Source organism: Staurois parvus, unplaced genomic scaffold, assembly GCF_062004578.1.
Source record: "Staurois parvus isolate SC_StPar_1 unplaced genomic scaffold, SC_StPar_1.0 ptg000057l, whole genome shotgun sequence".
In the NCBI taxonomy this organism is placed as follows: domain Eukaryota; kingdom Metazoa; phylum Chordata; class Amphibia; order Anura; family Ranidae; genus Staurois; species Staurois parvus.
Genome location: NW_028317853.1, coordinates 4,025,584 through 4,052,023, shown reverse-complemented (window position 1 = coordinate 4,052,023; position 26,440 = coordinate 4,025,584).

Genomic DNA, 26,440 nt, shown 5'->3' with positions numbered 1-26,440 from the left:
AAGTCCAAAGGTTCACATACTTTTTCCTCCCTGCACTGTGAATGTTTTCATGTTATGTGCAATTAAACCATGACAACATCTAATGTTTGTGTAGTATTATGTTCAGCAGACTGTGTTCTTCTATTGTTGTGACTTAGATGACGTTCAGAGCACATTTTATGCCCAATTCATGCAAAACTCCACGTAATCCCAAGGGGTTCACATAATTTTTCTTGCAACTGTACTACAGGATTTACATAGCGCCAACAGTTTGCGCAGTGCTTTACAATATAAAAGAAGACAGTACAACAAGATGGTTAAGAACTCAAAAGAGCTTACAATCTAATAGTGTGGGGCAAGTGAAACAAAAGGTTATAACTGTAGGGGATGACCTGATGGAAGTGATAAACATTTAGTTGGAGGCGTGATAGGCTTCCCTGAAGAGATGAATTTTCAGGGATCGCTCAAAGGCAGCCAGAGTAGAGGACATACTGAGTTAGAGAGTTCCAGATGATGGGAGAGGCTCTGGCAAAGCCTTGGAGATGAGCATGGTAGGAGGAGACAAGGGAGCTTGAGAGCAGGAGGTCAAGAAAGGAGCGGAGATGATGGTTTGGGTGATATTTGGAGACAAGATTGGCGATGTAGCTCTGGGAAGAGTTGTGAATGGCTTTGTATGTTGTTAGTATTTTAAATGTATTTGCTGGGGAATCAGAAGCCAGTGAAGGAACTGGCAGAGAAGGGTGGCACACATTGAGCGGTTGGTAAAGTAGATGATTCTGGCAGCAGCATTCATGATAGACTGAAGAAGGGATATCCTACAGAGAGGTAGGTCTATGAGAAGGAAGTTGCAATATTCAAGGCGAGAGATAACAAGGGAGTAAATGAGTATCTTGGTGGTTTCCATTAGTTAAAAAGGGGTGATTTTTAGAGATGTTATGGAGGCGAAGTCTAACATTTTCATTCGGTCTTAGTGAGATTTAGTTTAAGGAAGCAGTGCGACATACAGTACATACTGATATGTCAGTTAGTGAGTTAGTAATGCGAAAGAAGACTGAAGAAGTGAGTTGAGGAGTAAAGAGATAGATTTGGGTGTCATCGGCATAAAAGTGGTATTTGAAGCCGTGGAAGGTTATCAGATGACCAAGAGGGAGGTGTAGATAGAGAAAAGAAGGGGTCCAAGAACAGAGCCTTGGGGGACCCCTAAAGAAAGAGGAAGTGAAGAGGAGGAGACAGTGTTATAGGTAACACTGAAGGAGCGCTGTAATAGGTAGGAGGAGAACCAGGAAACAGCTGAATCTCAGAGATCAAGGCAGTGGAGTTTATTGAGAAGGAGTGGGTGGTCAACAGTATCAAAGGCTACAGAGAGGTCTAGTAATAAGAGTATGGAGTAATGGCCTTGGTTTTAGCAGTTAGTAAATTGTTAATGAGTTTTAGTAGTACAGTTTTTGTGGAGTGCTGCAAGCGAAAGCCAGACTGTGAGGGGTCAAGAAGGTTGTTTTCAGTGAGGTAGGAGCAAAGACGGTTGTAGACTAAGCGTTCTAAAAGTTCACAGGTGAATGGGAGCACTGAAATGGGTCTTAAGTTGTTCAGGTTGGTGGGGTCCAGTGAGCACTTTGTAAGTATGGGAGTGATCAGGGGGCCTGGCTAGGATGTGAGCCGGGAAGGAAGTGCAAGCTTAGAGTTCCGTGATCATCTTTTTTAATTATCTTGCCGTGAGGGTTCCAGCTTTGTCTTTCTACCACCATCTGACTCCACAGCCTGTCAGGATCGCACAGAGCCTAGAGGAAGGGGATGGCCACTCATGGATCTGAAGCCGCAGCGGCAACTACAGGGACAGGCCATGTGCTCAGCCAGTGCCATCTTGCTGCCACCCTCCCACAAGGCTCTACAGGATAGATCGAGAGCATGGCTTTCTCTCCTCAGCCCTCAACTTCTTCTCCTATGTCCTCTGCTCCTGCCTCACCGGTGGCGACAGACCCTGGGTCGGAAGCGATTACCAAACCGATCCTTGACGCCATAGAGGGGTGTAAAGCAGTGCTTGTGCTCAGAATAGAACACCTAGCTTCTGAGTGCAAGCTGATCCGCCATGATCTTGACAAGATCAGGGGGAGACTCACTAAAGCAGAGGGTTGTATCGGCTCAGTGGAGGACACACAACACTCCCATGCTGCTCAACTCATCTCTCTGCAATCCCAGGTTACCTCCCTGACTAGCAAGGTGGAAGACACTGAAACAGGCAGAGGCGCAACAATGTCAGGATAGTCGGCCTACCTGAAGAAGTGGAAAGTTCTAATCCAGCTACCTGTCACGTACCTGATAGGAGACTGAATTGACGAGGTCGGCCTCACTTGTGTCACTAGCCCTGACCCCGCTGAGGTTGGAACAGAGGGAGTCTAGGGACCAGGGGGACAAGAGCGCCTGAGGTGGTTGCTTTTGGCTCTTGCAGATGATGGCCTGAGAAGGCAGTGTATCCTCTGATTTGAGTATTGTAATAGCAGACAGAGCAGGTTCTGGATAATGCCTGATGTGCAGCAGAGCAGGTAGGTAGCCAGGACACAGGACATGATCAGGGTCAAAGAAAGCCAAGGTCATCAACAGTCGGGCAGCAAGGTACAGAATTACTAGGAGAAGCCAAAGTCAGGAGCAGAGCCGAAGTCAGGAACCAGGAGCAGGAGAGCAATCAGAGTCGGGTCAGGAACAAGCCGGGTCAGCACCAAAGGAATCACACAGGAACAGCAGGACACAGGGGAAAGCTGAAGACCAGTCAGCAGTGAATCATCATTGAGGTGCTCCTTAAATAGCCCGCCCAGCGCCGACAGGTGCACCTGGGTCCTAGTGCCTGCCAGTTCCGTCATTGGTGACAGGCGCGCCTGGGTCTTAGTGCCCGCCTGCCTATATGCCTTGTCGGGATCCTGCGCCTGTGCAGATTCATGTGCTGCAGCGATCTTCTTGTTCCCTGACACTACCTTTGCAGAGCCATTCTTTAAGCAACTATTTAATATGCTTGATATGCCTCCTACCTGTGTGGTCGAACGAGCCCATTGGGTACCAACGGGCAATCAGCCTGCTGGAGCACCTCCTTGTCCATTTTTGGTGAGATTCTTGAAATTCCAGGACCGGGAGATGATTCTTAATTCTTAATTGCCATTTGAGAATACCAGTGATGCTGTTCCCTGATTTCTCAGTGGAAACCCAAAAGCAGCGAAGATCCTTAAATGATGTCCGCCGACGCCTGAGAGAGAAAAGCATTTCCTACAGTATGCTTTACCCCAGCAGGCTCCGTGTGTTTCACCGAGGAGAGGTGAATTTTTTTTTACACTGCTCTGGACGCAAATGAGTGGCTTGATACCATCTGAGTGAGTACAGATCTTTTGTTCCTGTCATGGGCTCCGGTGGGTCTATTACTGCAGTCCTGCTGCTGCCTGTTACAGTTCCTACCTGTAGGTTATGCCTGCCTTATTTACACTTTGACCCCTATTTATCTATGTACACTTTACACAGTCCCTGTATTTGGTGCTCCAAGGGGTGCTTGTCGGGGGTGACCGCTTAATGGGAGGGACTATGTCTTCTGTTTGAAATTTGCGGCTGGACTCCTGCTTTTTGCTCAGAAGGAATGATGTCCAAAAAGAGGGGGGTTCTCTTTCTTCTCTCCTGACCCTGGATACCCATCTATGCAATTTATCCTGTGGCCTGAGCTCAGGCTGACTGCTGTACAGCGTTGGACTACGTGAACTTACCTTGGTGGAGACACATTTCTTCGATTGTTTCTCTGGTTTTTGGGTATAAGCTGCATGGACTCATTGCCTATGGGCCAGTTGTTTTCTCCACAGCAGCAGGGACTTGTTTTTATTTTTATTTTCTCTGCATTTTTATTATACAGGGACAGTTTTTTTGTTCTTCTTGTAATGCCTCATGTGTACTTTATCACGTGCTGCTCTGCTCCTGAATGTATGTCTACGTGGTGCCTCTCACATTTGCCTTATCCGCTATATATAATTCTGAATTTTTAGTTAATGTCGATAACATCTCTGAAATTAATTTGTTGGAAAGTCCGCGGCCTGAAGTTCCGGAGAGCCCTGGTGTTCCAATATTTGAAACCTCACAAACCATCTGTAATGTTTTTTCAGGAGACACAGTTGGATGGTAGCAGGATACTTGCCTTTTGGCACCCATGAGTGCAGAGGGTGTTGCACTCCACCTACTCTAGAGGAGTGTCTGTCCTTGGGTGTCTAGAATAACTTATCTGGGGATAACTGTTTCTGCAAAAGTGACTGATTTTTTTTAACTTAACCTGCTGCCTTTAGTTGCCACAGTAAAGAGGAGGTTGGAGGCTTGGAAACACATGCCCCTTTTGCTGATTTACAGGGTCAATCTGCTTAAATTAAAATTCTGCCTGTTTTTCTTTATTTCTTATGTAACACCCCAGTTTGGGTCTCTTGCCTTTACTTTAGGAAAATGTAAAGTCTTTTTACTCTATATATCGGGTCTTCCTCACATCCCAGGTTAGGGATCCAGGCACTTCAAGTGCCCCTGGGGCAGGGTGGTCTGGCGCTCCCCAGTTTATACAAGTACTTTGTAGGGGATCCAATGGTCTTTGCCTGCCATTGGCGTCTGATAGATAAGGAAGATGCAGCTACTGTCCTCGAAGCTCGTGAGCTCCTACGAGGGGCTGCACAATTTGCTCTTTAGAGGTCCCAAGTTTTGGCTCCCATAACGGGCCCTATGAAAGTCAGTTTGCGTGCCTGGGATAAGGTTAACCATCTCATTCAACAACCAGATGGGGTAGTACACTCACCTGCCTCCCCATTATGGTTCAATCCCAGTTTGCTGCAACTGAACACTGTTCCTGACCCCGCAGTCTGGGCTACTAAAGGGATTAGACAATTGAAAGATATATTGGGGGCAGATAAGCTTCTTACCTTTGATGAACTTAAACTCAAGTTTCACCTCTCTGTTTTTTTTTTATTCTTTCAGCTCCAGCATGCTTTTGTAGCGCAGTTTGGTAGTACTACCCTAGTTGTCAGGTCTTCAGAGTTGGAACAGTTGCTCAGTTCCGATACTCTTAACAAAACTCTTTCTGAGGTATACAAAGAGCTCTTGTCATCAGACCTAAGTCTTTAGAGAAATGCCGTACACAATGGATTTCTGTGGTTCTCATCTGCAGGGGGTTGACTGGGATGATATGTGGGAATATCCCTTCTGCAACTTAGTATTGGCCAGAGACCGTCTCATCTAATTAAAACTGATGCAAAGAATATACTACACGCGTGCTAGGCTAGGACGTATATATGCCTCAGACTCGGCAGACTGCTGGCGTTGTAAATCTTCTTCAGTGGATTTTTACCATATTTTTTGGTACTGTTCGATAATTAAAGACTTTTGACGTGAGGTAATCCAGTCTCTGGTCGATCTCACCACATTGCAAATCCAGCAGACTGTATCAGTATGCCTTCTTGGGCTGGTAAAGGAGCTGGCACCTCTGCGCACACAGCACACCCTCCTTTCAGTGACCCCATTCTATGCTTGTAAGGCTATCCTGCTACATTGGAAGACACCTGCAGCTCCCACTGTCTCCTATTGGAAGTCCCTGATTAACAAGACGTCACCACTGTATAAGGTGACCTACTTGAGCAGAAGTTCCCCCAAACAATTTGATAAGGTCTGGCTTTATTGGGTTTCTGCTTCCTCTACTCTATCATGAAATCTATGTTGGGGATTGCAGATGTTTGCTTGCTACTCTATTTGGTCCTCTGTATACGGAGTATAAGGAGTGGATCATGTACCTTGATTGTCTCATATTCCCTTGCTTATGGTTCTCTGGGAATGTTACATGCGATGTCATTACTTTGTAATGTTGGGACACTCTTTGAAGCTCATTAAGCTCTAACATGACTCTGTATTACTAGCAGCGCACGCATTGAATGATGAAAGTGAGGTTTACCACCAGTTAGCTAGGTGTCTCATCACACAGTGGAAGCAAGAGGTTACTTCACTTCTGTTTGCAACGCAAAATATATCATCACTTTAACACCTGCAAATCATGTAGTTTTTACTTTTTTTTGTCCAACCCCTATATTTTGTTCATAGCTGTACATGATTTTCTGGTATGTGGACATATAACGCATATCGTCTGGGTTTCTCTCCTGCTATAGAAGTGTCCTGTATCACTGAATGGCCGGCCAAAGGATGAAAGCTTCTGTACTTTGGGTGGTCAGTTTGGAACAAGAAAGAAAGGTGACTGGCAAGATCAACCAGGTAAAATAAACTTATATATAAAATCTATATATAAAATCGAGCGCAGTGTATAGGTGTAAGTACGGTAGCTGCTTGCACAAAAAGGCACCTCGGGAACCTCCAAAGTAATTGATAAAGAATGAGAGTGCAGCGCTAACCCAAATAGCGATTAAACATATGATAGACCACATATGATAGTGGATCAGTAAAATGTCAGTGTAAGTTCATCAGATGTGCTGAAAGTGCATACAGTCTCCAATATGTAAAGAACCAAAAGTAGTGACTTTCAGAAATGATAATAGCCAAATAATGCACTAACCAGATAGCGCATATTAAAGCGCATGGAGCATTTAAGACCTGCCCCTGGTGCTCAGCCACTGTATCACTGGAGCCAGGAGATGTCATCTATAGGGTGACCACTAGATGTCATCTATCCGGATGGAAGCTGAGTCCAGCCACTTCTTCTGCTAGCTCTTTGCCAAGTATTAGCTTCCCATGTCGTAGATAATTCAGGATTGGCCCAAAGTAGGTAGGGTCCCGATCGATTAGATAGGCTCCTGTTTCATTCGCTACCACACTAACTCCGCCTTCTCAAAATTCTTACGCACGACGTCGTCCAACTTGGACGACGTCGTGCGTAAGAATTTTGAGAATTTTGAGAAGGCGGAGTTAGTGTGGTAGCGAATGAAACAGGAGCTTATCTAATCGATCGGGACCCTACCTACTTTGGGCCAATCCTGAATTATCTACGACATGGGAAGCTAATACTTGGCAAAGAGCTAGCAGAAGAAGTGGCTGGACTCAGCTTCCATCCGGATAGATGACATCTAGTGGTCACCCTATAGATGACATCTCCTGGCTCCAGTGATACAGTGGCTGAGCACCAGGGGCAGGTCTTAAATGCTCCATGCGCTTTAATATGCGCTATCTGGTTAGTGCATTATTTGGCTATTATCATTTCTGAAAGTCACTACTTTTGGTTCTTTACATATTGGAGACTGTATGCACTTTCAGCACATCTGATGAACTTACACTGACATTTTACTGATCCACTATCATATGTGGTCTATCATATGTTTAATCGCTATTTGGGTTAGCGCTGCACTCTCATTCTTTATCAAGATCAACCAGGTACTTCAGATGAAAGAAGGACATGAAAATGATAGACTATAATTTATAAAACATATATATATATATATATATATATATATATATGTGTGAACACACGCGTAGAAAACAAATAATTATTTAGGGTAACATACATTTTAAAATAATAAAAATGTACTCCACCTAAAGTAACCTATACATGGTTTTAAAATAAAATATTAGATTATCGACACCAGATAGTAACATTTGAAAATATCTGTAGATTATATTCCCCTTTCATATTTAGGGTGGCTTCAGACTGCCCCACTGCGCTTTTGCAAAGTGAAGCTAACCCGTGGTTTTCATGCAGGTTAGCTGCCCTTAATCATTAAATTCTATGAGCTGTTTTGGTGCGGTTTCAGAAAACACACCAAAACTGCATGCTACACTACATCTTTGGTGCATCTTTGGTGCGCTTTCTGAAACCTCATCAAAACGGTAGACCTCATAGAAGTCTATATGAAAGTGAAACTGGCACGTAAACCACGAGTTAGATGCACTTTTACCAAAAGCGCAGTGGGGCAGTGTGAAGCTGCCCTTAAAAACATGGTCAAGGAAGCACACTTTTGTTAAATGTTTACTATTAAAATAATTATTTTATTAAAGTAACTAAACAGTTAAATGAAAAATGAAGAAAGTGTAAAAAAAGATTGACCAAACACCATTAATGTACAATTTTCTGATCTACTATGTTGAATTTGCCACTGCTTGTGATCTGTACTGTGTTGTTAGGAATCAGCAGGAATTCGCTAGTAAAATCTCTCCTTCCCCTTATGCCCATCTGTGGTGCAGGGTATAACTGTGTCCATGCACGTGGGGTAACACCTCACCCAAAGTCGTGCTTAGCAGTGCTCAGAACCTGGCGGAGGCTGCAGTCATGTCAAGAATCGATCATTAAAACAGTCCCGGACTCAGAGATGAAACACTTGTGTGTAGCAATAATGTATGGAGTTCCTTTATAAGATGTTTTGCCCCATGTAACTACACCAGGGTTTCTCAACCAGGGTTCCTTGGATCCCTAGGGTTCCTCCAGAAGTTGCTAGGGGTTCCTTGAGCAATGAGCAATTTCTACCTCTCAGATAAGTTCCCGCTGACACCAATGGTCTTTTTAGCTATCTGTAGGGGGGATAATTCTTCTCAATGACAACAAGTGTAAGGAGCACTTCCCACTGACCATCACGCTAAGGTATCATGAGTTGTAGATATAGTCATTTTTAGCAGGGGTTCCCTTAGACCAGAACTTTACTTCAAAGGTTCCTCTGTGTTGAAAAGGTTCATAAAGGCTGAACTATACACTTGTACTGATGTATGTGCTGCATTGGGAGGGACATGCAGAGCCATTGCTCACTCCACCAGTGTAGTGAACCTAAGTTACCTAACTCCCAGTAACAGAATGAAACCCCGTTGGACATATAGCGTGAGCCTCATACGTGTCCATTAACTCTTTCATTCCTGTACTTAGTGATCAGGCCTTAGATCTCCATAATGTTAGTCTACTCCTGGTGAAAGGACAGCTAGGGAAGGAGTCAGAGCACCCCTTGCGACCTGTCACCTAACCAAGTACCAAGTCAAATGACTGGTTGCTTTAGCTGTCCTTCCTTTCAATTATCCTTGGCAATCACCTCCTCTTCTTAGCCTTGAAAGTTAACCTTTTGTAGTGGTGTTACACATACCCCATAGTGCTTTAACAGACCCAGGTTCTTTTTGAATATGCCAAGACCAAACATGCACCCCTTGAATAACTTCAGACCAGGCTCATGGCAGTTGAAACAACGTTTACTGAGAATTCAAAAGAACATGTGCTGTATAACATGAATGAACGTCCTTTCCCTAACTACAGTTGTGTTCAAAATAATAGCAGTGTGTTGAAAAAAGTGAATAAAGCTCAAAATCCTTCTAATAGCTTTTATTTCCATACACACAAATGCATTGGGAACACTACACATTCTATTCCAAATAAAAACATGAAGAAAATTATATAAAATTTGTGTTGTTCCTTTAAAACAATTGAAGAAAAGTGAATATTAGACTGTTCAAAAAAATAGCAGTGTTTGTATTCTTCTTTACAAACTCAAACATTCACTATATAAAATTAAAAATGTTTGAAGATTTTGCTTTCCTTTGAATCATTTAATTAATATTTAGTTGTATAAGCACTGTTTCTGAGAACTGCTGTACATCTGTGTCGCATGGAAGCAACCACCTTCTGGCACCTGTGAACAGGTATTCCAGCCCAGGATGATTGGACTACATTCCACAGTTCTTCTCTATTTCTTGGTTTTGCCTCAGAAACTGCATTTTTGATGTCACCCCACAAGTTTTCTATTGGATTAAGATCCGGGGATTGGGCTGGCCACTCCATAACGTCAATCTTGTTGGTCTGGAACCAAGATGTTGCACGTTTACTGGTGTGTTTGGGGTCGTTGTCTTGTTGGAACACCCATTTCAAGGGCATTTCCTCTTCAGCATGACCTCTTCAAGTATTCTGATGTATTCAAACTGATCCATGATCCCTGGTATGCGATAAATAGGCCCAACACCGTAGTATGAGAAACATCCCCATATCATGAGGCTTGCGCAACCATGCTTCACTGTCTTCACAGTGTACTGTGGCTTGAATTCAGTGTTTGGGGGTCGTTTGACAAACTGTCTCCGGCCACTAGACCCAAAAAGAACAATCTTACTTTCATCAGTCCACAAAATGTTGCGCCATTTCTCTTTAGGCCAGTCAATGTGCTCTTTGGCAAATTGTAACCTCTTCAGCACGTCTTTTTTTCAACAGTGGGACTTTGTGGGGGCTTCTTACAGATAGCTTGGCTTCACATAGGCGTCTTCTAATTGTAACAGTACTCACAGGTAACTTTAGACCTTCTTTGATCTTCCTGGAGCTGATTGTTGGCTGATTCCTTGCCATTTTGGCTATTCTTCTATCCATTCGAATGGTAGTTTTTCGCTTTCTTCCACGTCTTTCAGGTTTTGGTTGCCATTTTAAAGCATTTGCGATCATTTTAGCTGAGCACCCTATCATTTTCTGCACTTCTATGTTTTCCCCTCTCCAATCAACTTTTTAATCAAGGTACGCTGTTCTTCTGAACAATGTCTGGAACGACCCATTTTCCTCAGAATTTCAGAGAGAAATGCACTGTAACCAGCATTTACAACATTTGCTGCCTTCCTTCCTTAAATAAGGGCAATAATTGCCACCTGTTTTTCAAAGAATGAATGACCTCAGTAATAGAACTCCACACTGCTATTATTTTGAACATGACCCTTTCAATTAGTGATTCAATTACACAGAATCGGCAGCATGCATGTCATGACTGTTGGGTCTGTTGGATTTCTATTACTCTACTACACCTGCTAGTAAATTATTTGCCATGTAGAAATATCATTTCTACCAAAAACAGTGATTGATCAGGTTAGTGATGTCTGACTGCTATTATTTTGAACACAACTGTATCTCTAGTTGTGGCTGCCCCAGCATACCTGCAAGGTGAAGTCCTTTTGGGAAAAGTCCATGGTAGAACTCGAGTAGAAGTGTCCATAGTCATGGGTGTCCCAAAGAGTCAGCGCTTCTGAGGTGGACCACAGATTCCAGCAAGCTTCTGTAAGGCTCCCATTCATGTACCTTTTCTTTCGCCCCCCTTTGAGACACAAACCTCTTACCTTTTATATCACACAGGAGGGAGGCTGAACCATGGAAAGCCCACGGACATGATCAGGGGAGGCAACAAGAAACATTAACCCCTTCCCCCTGACCTGAGCAGCCAAGTAGCTAACTAAAACATACAATACAGTGGGCAACGTGCCTACACATCAACCATGTCACCCAGCGCTGCTCACTTCTTTGAATATACCTACAGAAAATCAATTGGTGGAATTGTGGCACAACTGTTCCCACCAACTCTATGCTGGATTGTTTACAGCAAAATGAGCCTCTCACAACCACAGTGACAGAAGGGAGCCTTCTGATACCAGATATAACCCAAAAGTGAATGTAAATGTAGTCCATGTGAAAAGCTTTTTTTTTGGAAGGGGGGGTGCAGCTGACCCACTTATGACCATCAAAGTAATAGTTACATGTTAATGTAGCACCCTCCTAGGTAGAGTAGACTGCTAGGCCAGTGGTCGGCAAGCCGCGGCTTGCGAGCCACATGCGGCTCTTTACACACTTTAATGCGGCTCTTCTGTGTGCCGGGCGCCCGCTCCCCTCCCTCCTCTCGGGCGGCCGCCCCAAAAGTCAGGACTCTGCAGCTAGCCCACCAATGGGCAAACTACGGCCCGGCGGACCTTTTAATCCGGCCCGCGGAGCGTGGCAAACATTGGCTGTCAGGATGTAGGCGGGGCAACGTGACGAACTCCTCTCCTCTCACAGTCCGCCCTGAAGACCGGAACGGCGGAATTGACACAATATGGGGAATGAATTACTATAGGGGGGATGAATTACTATAAGGGGGATGAATTACTATATGGGGGATGAATTACTATGGGGGATGAATTACTATATGAGGGATGAATTACTATGGGGGATGAATTATTATGGGGGATGAATTACTATATGGGGGATGAATTACTATATGGGGGATGAATTACTATGAGGGATGAATTACTATATGGGGGATGAATTACTATGGGGGATGAATTACTATATGGGGGATGAATTACTATATGGGGGATGAATTACTATATGGGGGATGAATTACTATATGGGGGATGAATTACTATATGGGGGATGAATTACTATGGGGGATAATTTACTATATGGGGGATGAATTACTATATGGGGGATGAATTACTATGGGGGATGAATTACTATGGGGGATGAATTACTATATGGGGGATGAATTACTATGGGGGATGAATTACTATATGGGGGATGAATTACTATGGGGGATGAATTACTATATGGGGGATGAATTACTATATGGGGGATGAATTACTATATGGGGGATGAATTACTATGGGGGATGAATTACTATATGGGGGATGAATTACTATGGGGGATAATTTACTATATGGGGGATTAATTACTATATGGGGGATGAATTACTATGGGGGATGAATTACTATGGGGGATGAATTACTATATGGGGGATGAATTACTATGGGGGATGAATTACTATATGGGGGATTAATTACTATGGGGGATGAATTACTATGGGGGATGAATTACTATATGGGGGATGAATTACTATATGGGGCATTAATTACTATGGGGGATGAATTACTATATGGGGGATGAATTACTATATGGGGGATGAATTACTATATGGGGCATTAATTACTATGGGGGATGAATTACTATATGGGGGATGAATTACTATATGGGGGATGAATTACTATGGGGGATGAATTACTATGGGGGATGAATTACTATATGGGGGATGTATTTTCAGTTTTAAAAATGTGGCTCTCAAAATAAATTTCAATCGTGGTTTTGGCGAGATTTGGCTCAGTTGAAAAAAAAAGGTTGCCCACCACTGTGCTAGGCAAATTTAATTTAGTTCCTCTGTAAGCAGAGGTTGATTGCTTGGGGCTGCTCAATGTTTCACAGGCTGCTGTTCCCCCTGTCTTCTAGAAGCTTGTAGAATTATAGTGGAAGGGAGAGCAGAGCAGGCAGCAGGTAATCTGAACAAGAAGGCAGAGCATTCCCGGGTCCAGTCCTGCAGGAGGAGACCCCAGAGCAGAAGTTTGGGAGGAAACCAGTTTGAAGACACCAAGGTCCCAGCTGGGCTTAGCTGGGAGGCCTATTTACAAGTCCTAGGACCCAGTCTGGTCAGCAGAAGCTCACAGTAGAGAGTTGGGAGGAAGCTGTAGGAGAGAGCCCCAGTTGTCTGGAAGCGGTGTGAGTCAACATCTCCCTCACTAGGAACAGCCTGCTGGATATCGGCAGGAGGCAACCAATGATCTTGTGGCTAAGTGTGTACAAAACCCCAGTGCTGCAAAGTGTGACAGTCTGTTGCTTTAAACTCTGGATGGAATACAGGTCACAGTAAGCCTAGAGATTCAGTGGGATATTCCTTTGTGCAAGTGCAGCCAGAAGTTTGTGCAAACAACGCCAACAGTTTGTACAGAGCAGCCAGAGGTTGAGCAGTCTTCAAGTCCCATGCTCCCTAACCCTATCCAAGTTCATCATTCCCCAATAAAAATACAAAAAGAAAACCCCTAGACTGGTCTTTGAACCAGAGGAAGAATGCCAGAAAATACTGTGTGCCTGGCTGTGTGCTCTGAGGAGGAAATAGGACTGAATTCACCAGCAGCTCTTTAGGAGTGCACTACATTAATAAATACTATAATTTTTGTTCACAGCCTGCCCTTTCTAGCATGCTTGCAGGGATTTTAAATCTTTCTTTAAAACCATTCTCTAGCTATGCAGTTGCAGGTTTAAAATTTGAAGTGTTATGCAATCATCTTCCTTACCTTCACAGGTGTTGAAAAAGAACATTTGTGATGGGAACAACAGTTGGGCACCCACCTGCAGTGTCAGTTGTTAAAAGAGAAATAAAAAGAAGTAAGTATAGGAAAAGTGCTCATAAAAATGCTAGATGGTGACTGGAAGGTAGGAGTTTAAACCTGCTGACTTGGCTTCAAACTAAAATACATTGGCTATTCTTTGTGAAAAAGCCATTTCAAATTACCACAGCCTCAAATATTTTTAAGGGGAAGAATAACTCTTGATTTTGTTCTTATCTATTTAACTTATTTGCAAGAAAATGATAAGATCTTTTTAATGTTCCAAAATTAAAAATACCTTTTGCAGAAGCGCATGACAGCATTGCCTAAAATCACCCTTACTCTATGCACTCCAGAGACCTGAAGCACCAGCTCCACATTGATGAGACTAATGCCTCATTTACACTTCTGTTTGGGGTGGGAGGGCAGTAAAAATGCACAGCTGAGCTGCGTTTTTACCGCCCTCCAGCAACTCCCCCTTATGCTGCAAAGGCAGCAGAGAGGGGAATACATGTGCCGCAATCATGATGCTTTACTTTGCGGTGTGGCAGAAATGATCCCTGCTGTCATGTTCAGTGGACAGTATTCTTGCAATGCAAGCTGTTGCGGGATGCTAAGGCATGGTTTAAGTGGTTAAAACAGGTGGCAAGGCCTGTCAAATACTCTCTAAAGAGCAATCTAAATGCTAGTGTAAACTAGCCCCAAATGAACTGAAACAGTACTCTTTATAGTCTGGTGTTCCAGTTTGCCAAAGATGTGTAATTCATTCAAAACACAATAGGTGTGGCAATCACATAAAGAAAACAAGTGACAATCCAAAATGTAAGAACCACTGCTGAATGGTAGCACTCATATTTTTTTCTATATGGGATTACATTAACTTAATTTAAAGGATAACAATATGGAAGGAGTTATCCTTTTGGGCCCATTCACACCTGGTCCATTGGTACTGTGCCAGGAATCATCAATGTGACAACTAAATCCTGCTCTTAATTAATTTATAAATGAAAGCTAATATTGTAACCATAAGGCCTCGTTCACACAGGGCTTACTAAACCGTATGCCTCTGAAGGACTGTGTTTACCCAGGATATACAGGTGTCATGTGCATCCCTGTACAGACAGTCACATTAATGTCAATTGGGAAATATCAGCTGCACAGACAGAGCCACTGCTCCCAATTTGACATCCATGTCCCAGACCGCACAGTGTGTGAATTATCATGTATCAATGTACAAATCACAGTAGTAGTATCACTAGCTATAGTGGTAGCTACCTTCCAGGTCTTGCTGGTTTTCAGTGCGAAACACTTCCCCTTTACACACTGACAAAGGCTTGGCACTGCCATCATTCAGAGATCACCTTGACAGGAATATACTTAGCTTGGAGCAGCCAGAATTTGGAGCAGCTGTGGCAACCAATCAGCTTCTAGCTTTTATTTTCAAAACTTAACAGAACAGGCTGAAGATAAAAGCTGATTGGTTACTATGCACAGCTGCTCCAGATTCAGTAAATTTCCACACTTGCATTTTTTTCAATGAATACAAAGCGTTCTCTTATTGGACCAGGTGGAGATCTTGGCATCTCACCCAATCAGAAAATGCCTTGTATTCACTGAAAAAAATTCAAGGTGTTCTATGAAAGGTGCCAAGTGACCAACCCCCTGTGGTCAGTGTGCAGAGGGGAAGGCATTTGCACAGAAGCTGAATAAGACCCGGAAGATTGTTTGTTATCATTGTAGCAGCACCAACTACCAAGAGATTTCCAGCTTCCCCAGCAGTCCATGAGGTGTCAGATACACATACTAATATTGTGCCAAGTGGGAGAAATATGAGTATGCAATCCAAACAATTCCTGGAGTTCAGCGTTAAAGAGGAACTTTACCTTTACCATAAACATTATAAAAACACCTTTAGGGCTGGTTCACACCACCACGAACTTTATCCTCTTCTCGGGTCCCCCACCAGTGCTCCTGGCTCCTCAACCTTACTGCTTGCTCTGGGAGCCCCACTCCTGAGCTGCCTCTATGTGTCCATAAGGCACACAGAGAGTGACTCGGACCCGCCCTCTGCTCCCTCCTCACTGGCTGTGATTGACAGCAGTGGGAGCCAGTGACTCCCACTGCTGTGTCAGCCAGTAAAGAGGGAGAGACTTGGGAGAGCCGTTGCTCTAATGCACATCGCTGGATCAGGAAAGGGGAGCTGCACACTGCATAGAATGCATGAAGGTAAAACCTTCAGCATTTACAACCATTTCAATTTATTCTGGCTATTAGAATAAATGAAAGCTCAAAAGCTAAATTCATCTAGCGTTTAGGCATGTTTAGATGCATTAACACGTTTAGGTCAGTGGTGTGGTGATGCATTTCTTGTGCTGTACTAGGCAACACAAGAATCAGGATCTGCCCAGATGCCTGACTGGCAGCTGGCTCAACCTCTGAGAATGCTGCTAAGAGTCTAAGTCAGCTTCTCCCATCCCCTCCATAGCCCTGCACTCCAGTGGGTGCTGGAGTGGCAGAGCAGATGTTGGTGACTAGCAGTCACTGCTTTTTGCTCACTGAAAACCAAGAACCAAGTGATAAGTGGTCATGCGATCTCTTGGTTCTCGGTCTTAAAACTGGCAGGAGACAGCTGCAGCATTGGATCAATGCTGAAGCCATCTAGGCTGCAGCCATGCATGTTTGTTTGTTTGTTTTTTTCCGGCACCTCTCTTTAACCGCTTTCCCGCCGCCCTATAGTAGAACTACTGCTACAGGGTGGCAGGACTGCGCAAAATCACACATTTATACTTGATTTACATTCCTGGGTAGGGGGCGCGCGTGCGCTGCCCTACCCATACCGCCATTGGTGGCTAGGGATGTCAATCACCGGGTACATGGTAAAGGGCCGCTGTGGACACAGCGGTCACAGAGCATGCCTGATGCAGGCCCCATAGGTCGTGTGGGAGGAGCATTCTGGCAGGGCATCCATGAACGCTCTCCCAGAACCAGAGAGTTATGCTGTAGCTCTGTCTTTTGGATATTGTATGACACTGAGTGGTTATATAGTTTCTTTTTCTGCCCCTTTGTAATGTCCTCTGTGGACTCCTGAACCTCTCCATTCCCTCCTACTTATGTTTGTTTGGAATAAGCAGCGCATGTTAGGTGCAGTCATTTTCACTGCTCTATGCACACTACACATCCCAAAGTCCAGGGGTAGGTAACCTTTCAGAGGTGGAGATCTACCTGAACAACATGAAAGATCAAACATCAAAGATCACCGGGAATCAGCACCGTTTAAAAAAAAAGATTAACTAGCATGGCTTAACTAAATAGCAAGTAAAATGTAGAAAAATATAATAAAACAAATGTCACTGTAAAAATAAAACTTAGCTTACCTTAAAAATGGACAGTGGCAGTCAGTAGGGCAGTGGATGGTGTCAGTAGGGCAGATGTTGCTGTCAGTCCGTAGAGCAGGGGATGGTGTCAGTAGAGCAGTGGACAGTGTCACTAGGGCAGTGGATAGTGTGAGTAATTCTTATTTTTACATTTTTATTTTTTAACATTTTTCACAATTTCTTTAGGAGCCCTGTTGAAAGGGGAGCACATGGGGAAAGGGCCAGGCAGCAGAAAAAAGGAGGAACAAGGACAGGAGGGGCTGCGGGGGAGGCATTTACTAGAACCAATCCCATGGATTTTCCTCCTGCAGCAGCTGTACGCTGGTGAGAGGGCGAGGAGGAGATGCTAGCTTTCAGCTGCTCCAGGAGGACAGTAAAGGGGATCGTCAGAAGGCAGGTATTTTAAAACCCTGTTCTCCCACCAAGTGGCTGGGGATTGGGATTTCTGCCCCCAGGCTAATCTAGTGCCCTAAGGCGGCTGCCATAGCATTGAACTCTGCCCCCCCCCCCAACAATGACCTCTGCTCCCTCTTTATCCCATAACAATGACATCTGGCCCCCTCCCCCTCCCAGAAATAACCTCTGCCCCATCTTTCCCTCATAGCAGTGACCCCTGGGCCCCTCCCCCCAGGCAATGACCTCTGTCCCCTCTTTCCCCAATAGCAGTGACTTCTGGCCCCCTTTCTCCCCCCCAGCAATGACCTCTGCCCCCCTTTCCATCTTAGCAGTGACCCCTGGCCCCCTCCCCCCAGGCAATGACCTCTGCCCCCTCTTTCCCCCATAGCAGGGACCTTTGGCCCCCTCCCCCCCCAGCAAGGTCCTCTGCCCCCTCTTTCCTCCATAGCAATGACTTCTGGCCCCCTTCCTCCCCCCCAGCAATGACCTCTGCCCCCATTTCCATTATAGCAGTGACCTCTGGCCCCCTTCCCCCCACCCTAGCAATGACCTCTGCCCCCTCTCTCTCCCATAGCAATGACCTCTGGCCCTCTTTCCATCATAGCAGTGACCTCTGGCCCCCTTCCCCCCCCACCCTAGCAATGACCTCTGCCCTCTCTCTCTCCCATAACAATGACCACTGGCCCCCTTCTCCCCCAGCAATGACCTCTGCCCCCCTTTCCTCCATAGCAGTGACTTCTGGCCCCCTTCCTCCCCCCAGCAATGACCTCTGCCCCCCTTTCCATCATAGCAGTGACCTCTGGCCCCCTTCCCCCCGACCTAGCAATGACCTCTGCCCCCTCTTTCCCCTATAGCAGTGACCTCTGGCCCCCTTCCCCCCCAGCAATGACCTCTGCCCCCTCTCTCCCCATAGCAATGACCTCTGGTCTCCTCCCCCCCCCCCAGCAATGACCTCTGCCCCCCCTTTCCCCCATCACAGTGACCTCTGGCCCCCTTCCCCCCCAGCAATGACCTCTGCCCCCTCTCTCCCCATAGCAATGACTTCTGGCCCCCTTCCTCCCCCCCAGCAATGACCTCTGCCCCCATTTCCATTATAGCAGTGACCTCTGGCCCCCTTCCCCCCACCCTAGCAATGACCTCTGCCCCCTCTCTCTCCCATAGCAATGACCTCTGGCCTTCTTTCCATCATAGCAGTGACCTCTGGCCCCCTTCCCCCCCACCCTAGCAATGACCTCTGCCCTCTCTCTCTCTCATAACAATGACCACTGGCCCCCTTCTCCCCCAGCAATGACCTCTGCCCCCCTTTCCTCCATAGCAGTGACTTCTGGCCCCCTTCCCCCCCAGAAATGACCTCTGCCTGCTCTCTCCCCATAGCAGTGACTTCTGGCCCCCTTCCTCCCCCCCAGCAATGACCTCTGCCCCCCTTTCCATCTTAGCAGTGACCCCTGGCCCCCTCCCCCGAGGCAATGACCTCTGCCCCCTCTTTCCCCAATAGCAGTGACCTCTGCCCCCCCCCCCCCCCCCACGAGCAATAACCTCTGCATCCTCTTTCCCCCATAGCAGTGACCTCTGGCGGACAGGTACCTCCCCCCACAGCAATGTCCTCTGTCCCCCATAGCAGTGACTTCTGGCAGACAGTTACCTCCCCCCACAGCAATGTCCTCTGCCCCCTTTTCCCCCATAGCAGTGACCTCTTGCCCCCTTTCTCCCCCCCAGCAATGACCTCTGCCCCCTCTTTCCCCCATAGCAGGGACCTCTGCCCCCCCAGCAAGGTCCTCTGCCCCCTCTTTCCTCCATAGCAATGACTTCTGGCCCCCTTCCCCCCCCAGCAATGACCTCTGGCCCCCTTCCCCCCCCACCCTAGCAATGACCTCTGCCCCCTCTCTCTCTCATAGCAATGACTTCTGGCCCCCTTTCCATCATAACAGTGACCTCTGGCCCCCTCCCCCCCCACCCTAGCAATGACCTCTGCCCTCTCTCTCCCATAATAATGACCACTGGCCCCCTTCTACCCCAGCAATGTCCTCTGCTCCCTTTCCTCCATAGCATTGACTTCTGGTCCCCCCCCCCCCAGCAATGACCTCTGCCCCCCTTTCCATCATAGCAGTGACCTCTGGCCCCCTTCCCCCTCACCCTAGCAATGACCTCTGCCCCCTCTCTCTCCCATAGCAATGACTTCTGGCCCCCTTTCCATCATAACAGTGACCTCTGGCCCCCTTCCCCCCCACCCTAGCAATGACCTCTGCCCTCTCTCTCCCATAATAATGACCACTGGCCCCCTTCTACCCCAGCAATGACCTCTGCCCCCCTTTCCTCCGTAGCAGTGACTTCTGGCCCCCTTCCTCCCCCCCAGCAACGACCTCTGCCCCCCTTTCCATCATAGCAGTGACCTCTGGCCCCCTTCCCCCACCCTAGCAATGACCTCTGCCCCCTCTTTCCCCTATAGCAGTGACCTCTGGCCCCCTCCCCCAGCAATGACCTCTGGCCCCCTCCCCCAGCAATGACCTCTGCCCCTTCTTTCCCCCATAGCAGTGACCTCTGGACCCCTTCCCTCCCCCCAGCAATGACCTCTGCCCCCTCTCTCCCCATAACAATGACCTCTGGTCTCCTCCCCTCCCCCCAGCAATGATCTCTGCCCCCCCTTTTCCCCATATCAGTGGCCTCTGGCCCCCTCCCCCCCAGCAATGTCCTCTGCCCCCTCTTTCCTCCATAGCAGTGACTTCTGGCCCCCTTCCTCCCCCCCAGCAATGACCTCTGCCATCCCTTTGCATCTTAACAGTGACCTCTTGCCCCCACCCTAGCAATGACCTCTGCCCCCTCTCTCTCCCATAGCAATGACCTCTGGCCCCCTTCCCCCCCCCCCCAGCAATGTCCTCTGCCCCCTTTCCTCCATAGCATTGACTTCTGGTCGCCTCCCCCCCCCCTCCAGCAATGACCTCTGCCCCCCTTTCCATCATAGCAGTGACCTCTGGCCCCCTTCCCCCCCGCCCTAGCAATGACCTCTGCCCCCTCTCTCTCACATAGCAATGACCTCTGGCCCCCTTCCCCCCCAGCAATGACCTCTGCCCCCCCTTTCCCCCATAGCAGTGATCTCTGGCCCCCTTTCCTCCCCCCAGCAATGACCTCTGCCCCCTCTCTCCCCATAAGAATGACCTCTGGTCTCCTCCCCTCCCTCCAGCAATGACCTCTGCCCCCCCTTTTCCCCATATCAGTGGCCTCTGGCCCCCTCCCCCCCAGCAATGTCCTCTGCCCCCTCTTTCCTCCATAGCAGTGACTTCTGGCCCCCTTCCTCCCCCCCAGCAATGACCTCTGCCATCCCTTTCCATCTTAACAGTGACCTCTTGCCCCCGCCCTAGCAATGACCTCTGCCCCCTCTCTCTCCCATAGCAATGACCTCTGGCCCCCTTCCCCCCCCCCCCAGCAATGTCCTCTGCCCCCTTTCCTCCATAGCATTGACTTCTGGTCCCCCCCCCCCCCCCAGCAATGACCTCTGCCCCCCTTTCCATCATAGCAGTGACCTCTGGCCCCCTTCCCCTCAGCCCTAGCAATGACCTCTGCCCCCTCTCTCTCACATAGCAATGACCTCTGGCCCCCTTCCCCCCAGCAATGACCTCTGCCCCCCTTTCCTCCATAGCAGTGACCTCTGGCCCCCTCCCCCCCAGCAATGTCCTCTGCCCCCTTTCCTCCATAGTAGTGACCGCTGGCCACCTTCCTCCCCCCAGCAATGACATCTGCCCCCTCTTTCCCCCCTAACAGTGACCTCTGGCAGACAGGTACCTCCCCCCACAGCAATGTCCTCTGCCCCCCTTTCCCCCATAGCAGTGACCTCTGGCCCCCTTCCCCCTCAGCAATGACCTCTGCCCCCTCTTTCCCCCATAGCAGTGACCTCTGGCCCGTCCCCCCCAACAATGACCTCTGCCCCCCTTTCCATCATAGCAGTGACCTCTGGCCCCCTTCCCCCCCCTCACCCTAGCAATGACCTCTGCCCCCTCTCTCTCCCATAGCAATGACCTCTGGCCCCCTTCCCCCCCAGCAATGACCTCTGCCCCCCCTTTCCTCCATAGCAGTGACCTCTGGCCCCCTCCCCCCCAGCAATGTCCTCTGCCCCCTTTCCTCCATAGTAGTGACCTCTGGCCACCTTCCTCCCCCCCAGCAATGACCTCTGCCCCCTCTTTCCCCCATACCAGTGACCTCTGGCGGACAGGTACCTCCCCCCACAGCAATGTCCTCTGCCCCCCTTTCCCCCATAGCAGTGATCTCTGGCCCTCTTCCCCCCCAGCAATGACCTTTGCCCCCTCTTTCCCCCATAGCAGTGACCTCTGCCCCCCCCCCCAACAATGACCTCGGCCCTCCTTTCCCCCATAGCAGTGACCTCTGCCCCCCCCCCCAACAATGACCTCGGCCCTTCTTTCCCCCATAGCAGCGACCTCTGGCCCCCTTCCCCCCCCATGTCTTATGCCCCCCTTTCCCCCATAGCAGTGACCTCTGGCCCCCTTCCTCCCCAAGAAATGACATATGCCCCCTCTTACCCCTATAGCAGTGACCTCTGCCCCCCATAGCAGTGACATCTGGTGAACAGGTATCTTCCCCCCAGCAATGTCCTCTGCCCCCCTTTCCCCCATATCAGTGACCTCTGTCCCCCTTCCTCCCCCCCAGCAATGACCTCTGCCCCCTCTTTCCCTCATAGCAGTGACCTCTGGCCTCCTTCCCCCCCTCTAGCAATGTCCTCTGTCCCCCTTTCCCCTATAGCAGTGGCTTCTGGCCCCCTCCCCCCTCCCTCAGCAATGACCTCTGCCCCCTCTTTCCCCCATATCACTGACCTCTGGCGAACAGGTACCCCCCCCCCAGCAATGTCTTTTCCCCCCCTTTCCCCCAGCCTCCTCCACTGCTGCTGTCATCCTCAGTGCACAGCGGAGAGGGAAAGGCAGCACAGCTCAGGACGGAGGGCGGGAGGAGGAGGAGCTGGCCAAATGAACTTTTCATATTATCCCGCAGGTGATTGGTTGCTATGTCAGTCCCTGCCATAGTCCATCTCAGGAGAGAGTAAGAGAGGGTGGCTACGTTCCTACATACAGGAACAAACGTAGCCACCCTCTAGCAGGATGTCAGATCACAGCAGCCAAAAAATCCATACATAAGAGGAATTTGGAGATTTGAAGGAGGCTGAGAGCAATAGAAGGGCTAGTTCACACCAAATACGGTATAGGAACATACCTTTTCCCACATTTCACAGGAACAGGCTGCTGTCTTCAGACACACATGGGTACCATTAATCCATAATTGCACCCACAAGCATCTCACAAACATGGATGTTTGTGGCCATCAAAACACATGGTACTGCAGTACTATGCGGTTTGATGTGGTGCAATTTTAAAAGTCGCACCTGCCATACCTTTTGCGCATTCCTATGTGTTTGGCAGTTCCTTGAAATGAATGGGCTGTTACAAACACGCTGTGTGGGAACGCATGTGAATGCACCCTATATGATGTGAACTGGCCCTATGGTTTCTTACCTTACTGGATTCTATACAAGTAAAAAAACCTTGTGTGCAGCTCCCCCCGCAACCCCGAACCCCCCCCCCCCTAAATACATACCTGAGCCCGATTTCAATCCAGCGATGTGCACAAGAGCAGAGGCTGTCTGGAAGCTGCTTTCTATGCAGTGCTGCACCAGATTTTGCACTCTCCAGCTTTAGTGAATAACCTCTTGTGTGTCTTATGAACATACAGAGCAGGGCTCGGGAGTGAGCAAATGGTTTACTATGGTGACACTTGACTTGAGGTGGAGCTAGGAGCACTGGCAGGAGACCCGATTAGAGGAGGATCAGGGCTGCAAAACCATTGCACCGAACAGGTAAGTATAACAATCACTTTAGTAATAACATATGAGAATAGAATTGTTTTAAAGCAGAACCTTGCCTGCACTGCATGGGTTACCTGCTCATTTTGTCTAGGAAATAGCACAGGGCCATCTGGGCCCCTAGCAAAAGTAATGCACTTAGGCCCCTACCAGCCTGCACCAATTTACGCACCTACTTTCAAGAATTAAAGTATAAATAGTTGATAGAATCAAACATATATTTATTAGTAAGCTAGATTGCAAGACTGTAAACTCCAAGGATCAGGCCCTCCTAACCCTTTTGTATTGAACTGTATTGTTGCTGTATTGTCTCCCATTATATTGTAGAGTGCTGAGCAAACTGTTGACGCTATATAAATCCTAATCATAATAATTAGTACTTTCAATAAAATTGATTTAAAAAAATAGGAAAACATGCCATAAATCAAAGACTAATCAACACGAAGGGAACAGTATGGGGAGGGGGGCAGAAGGGCACAGTACAGGGGGAGTCAGGAGGGCATAATACTGTGATTATGAGGACACAATACAGGTTCTGGGAAGCTGTATGGGCCATCCTGGGACAGCTTAGAAAACGTGACTGTCCTGGCAAATCCGGGACAGTTGGCAAGTATGATGTATTGCAAGATTATCATGGGGCCTCTATGCGCCTGTGACTCCTGGGCAGTGCCCAGAGGTGCCCATGCATTATGGCTTCCCTGGGTGAACACAGAGCTTATAATCACCCGATCCTTCGATCCTCTGGAAAAGGGTGCTCCCCCATGTCTAGCAGTGGACTCTTCCTGCCATCCTCACATCCAGTTGTGGTCTATGGGCATGGTGATGTCAGGAATAGCCCATCACACAAGACTGCCAGACTGCAGGAAGGGGCAAGAGCAGCAGGGATCGGTCCTGCACTGGGGGATCAGTGGATTAGGTGTGCATATCTTGGCTCTCCTCTCCCCTAAACAAAAACGAGCAGCTAACTGCCCCACTGCATGGGTGCACTTTTTTTTGCCCGGAGTTCTGCCTTAAGATTTTGGTTCTGTTAGAGAATTGTTCCAGTTCAGAGGCGGTTGCGGTTTATACTTTACCCCCGCTGATTGTTCTTTCTGCCTCTTTCATCCGATTCCTCACAAAGATCGTACAGTTTGCATCTTTTCTTACATTATGTGTTTACAAATTGCAAAATCAATGGAGCCCCCTCGGGTAGGATCCGCACCCCCCCCCCCCCTATTCGTAGCTGAGTGATCGGAGTGTGAGGCCGGCCAGCACAGACATCACCCTGACAGGTATGTGGGAGGTTATATTATTGGCAGCCTCCAGCTCGCATCCCTGACTGTCTGTCTGTCTGCAGCTGGCTCCAGGCTCGGGGGTGGGATGTGCTGATTTTCCAGTGGGTATTTGTTAGGTCAGACGCGGCTCGCTCTCTCTCCGGGTTATTTATTACCTCTCTCCCCCGGCGGCAGAGCTGCGGCTCCGGGGCTGCTGCCAACAACCGGCCCTGACGGGGCCCACTGCAGGGGGGATGGGGAGCGACGACGGACTTCCCGGCAGAGGGGAGATCTGACCGTGAAAACTTTCCAGAGGAGATGGGAACCGACCGACTTCCCGCTCCTAGCAGGGAAACGTTCTGTATAGTGGGATGGGTGGACGTCCGCTCTTCTTCCATCGTCCGCACACTGGCAGCGGATTCCAGACTCCTCCGACATTGAGGAAATTAACCACTTGCCCTCCAGAGGATTTACCCCCTTTCCTGACCGATAAAGGGCTGCGTTACTCTGACAATTGTGCGGTCATGCAACGCTGTACATAAATGAAATTTACGCCATTTTTCCCCACGAATAGAGCTTTCTTTTGGTGGTATTCAATCAGCTCTGCTTTTTTTTATTTTTTTGCTCTATAAACAAAAAAAGACCCAACAAATTTGAAAAAAAATATATATTTTTGACTTTTTGCTATAAAACATATCCAGTAAAAAAAATGTTAGAAATCAAATTTCACAAATTTAGACCAAAATGTATTCTGCTACATGTCTGTGCTAAAAGAAATCCTAATACATGTAAATTAATTGGTTTACGGGAACGTTATAATGGCAGTATATATACTGGAATTTTTTTTATACTAGTAATGGTTGCAATCAGCCATTTATAGCGGGACTGCGGCAGACATTCTGACACTAGGGGGGGAACTAACTGTCACTGACATCCCAATGATACTAATACAGTAATCAGTGCTAATAAAAAGCACTGACACTGTACTAATGACACTGGGCAGGAAGGGGTTAACATCTGGGCAATCAAAGGGTTAACTGTGTGCTGTTGTACTAGGGAAACATGCTGCTTTGTATTGTTCTGCTATGCAGAGCAATACAAAGCAGCATGTCAGTGCTGACTGTTGTTTAAACACAGACCTCTCCCCTTTCACTGTTCCTCAGTGATCGTGGGGTGCCAGCGGGCAATCTCCAGCCGGGACCCGGTGATTGACAGCTGTAGCTGCGAGGGTAGGGTGGTCTATTGAATCAAAAACGCAACATTTTGCAATTAAAAAACTCTGACCCTTTCCAAAAAATAGATCGGGTGAAAACATGGCGATGTGAACTTGTCACATAGGAAAACATGTTAAATGGACTGTAGTGTGTTTCTGCAAAATGCAAAACGCACAGCAAAACGATGTGAACCTAGACTAAAACTTTTTTTTTTTTTAGTTTCTATAGTTCCCCCCCTGCCAGGGGTTCCAATCCCCTAGCGGGGTGGGGGGGGGACTAAAAAACTAAAAATTGACATCAGAACACTAATAGAGGAGAACTCTTCAGATGGGGACACTAGTTCTGGTGACATCCAGGATTCCCTCACTTTGGAGGGATTTCCTCTCCTTTTCTGTTTTGGCTATGGGATAGGAAATGCAGGGAAATCTCCCCAATGGGACACAGATGGCAAAAAATAAAAAATGACAGGGTTATAACCCTCCCTTGCGCTATACAAATTGGAAAAAAAAAAGTCTTGCCTTTAGTTATACA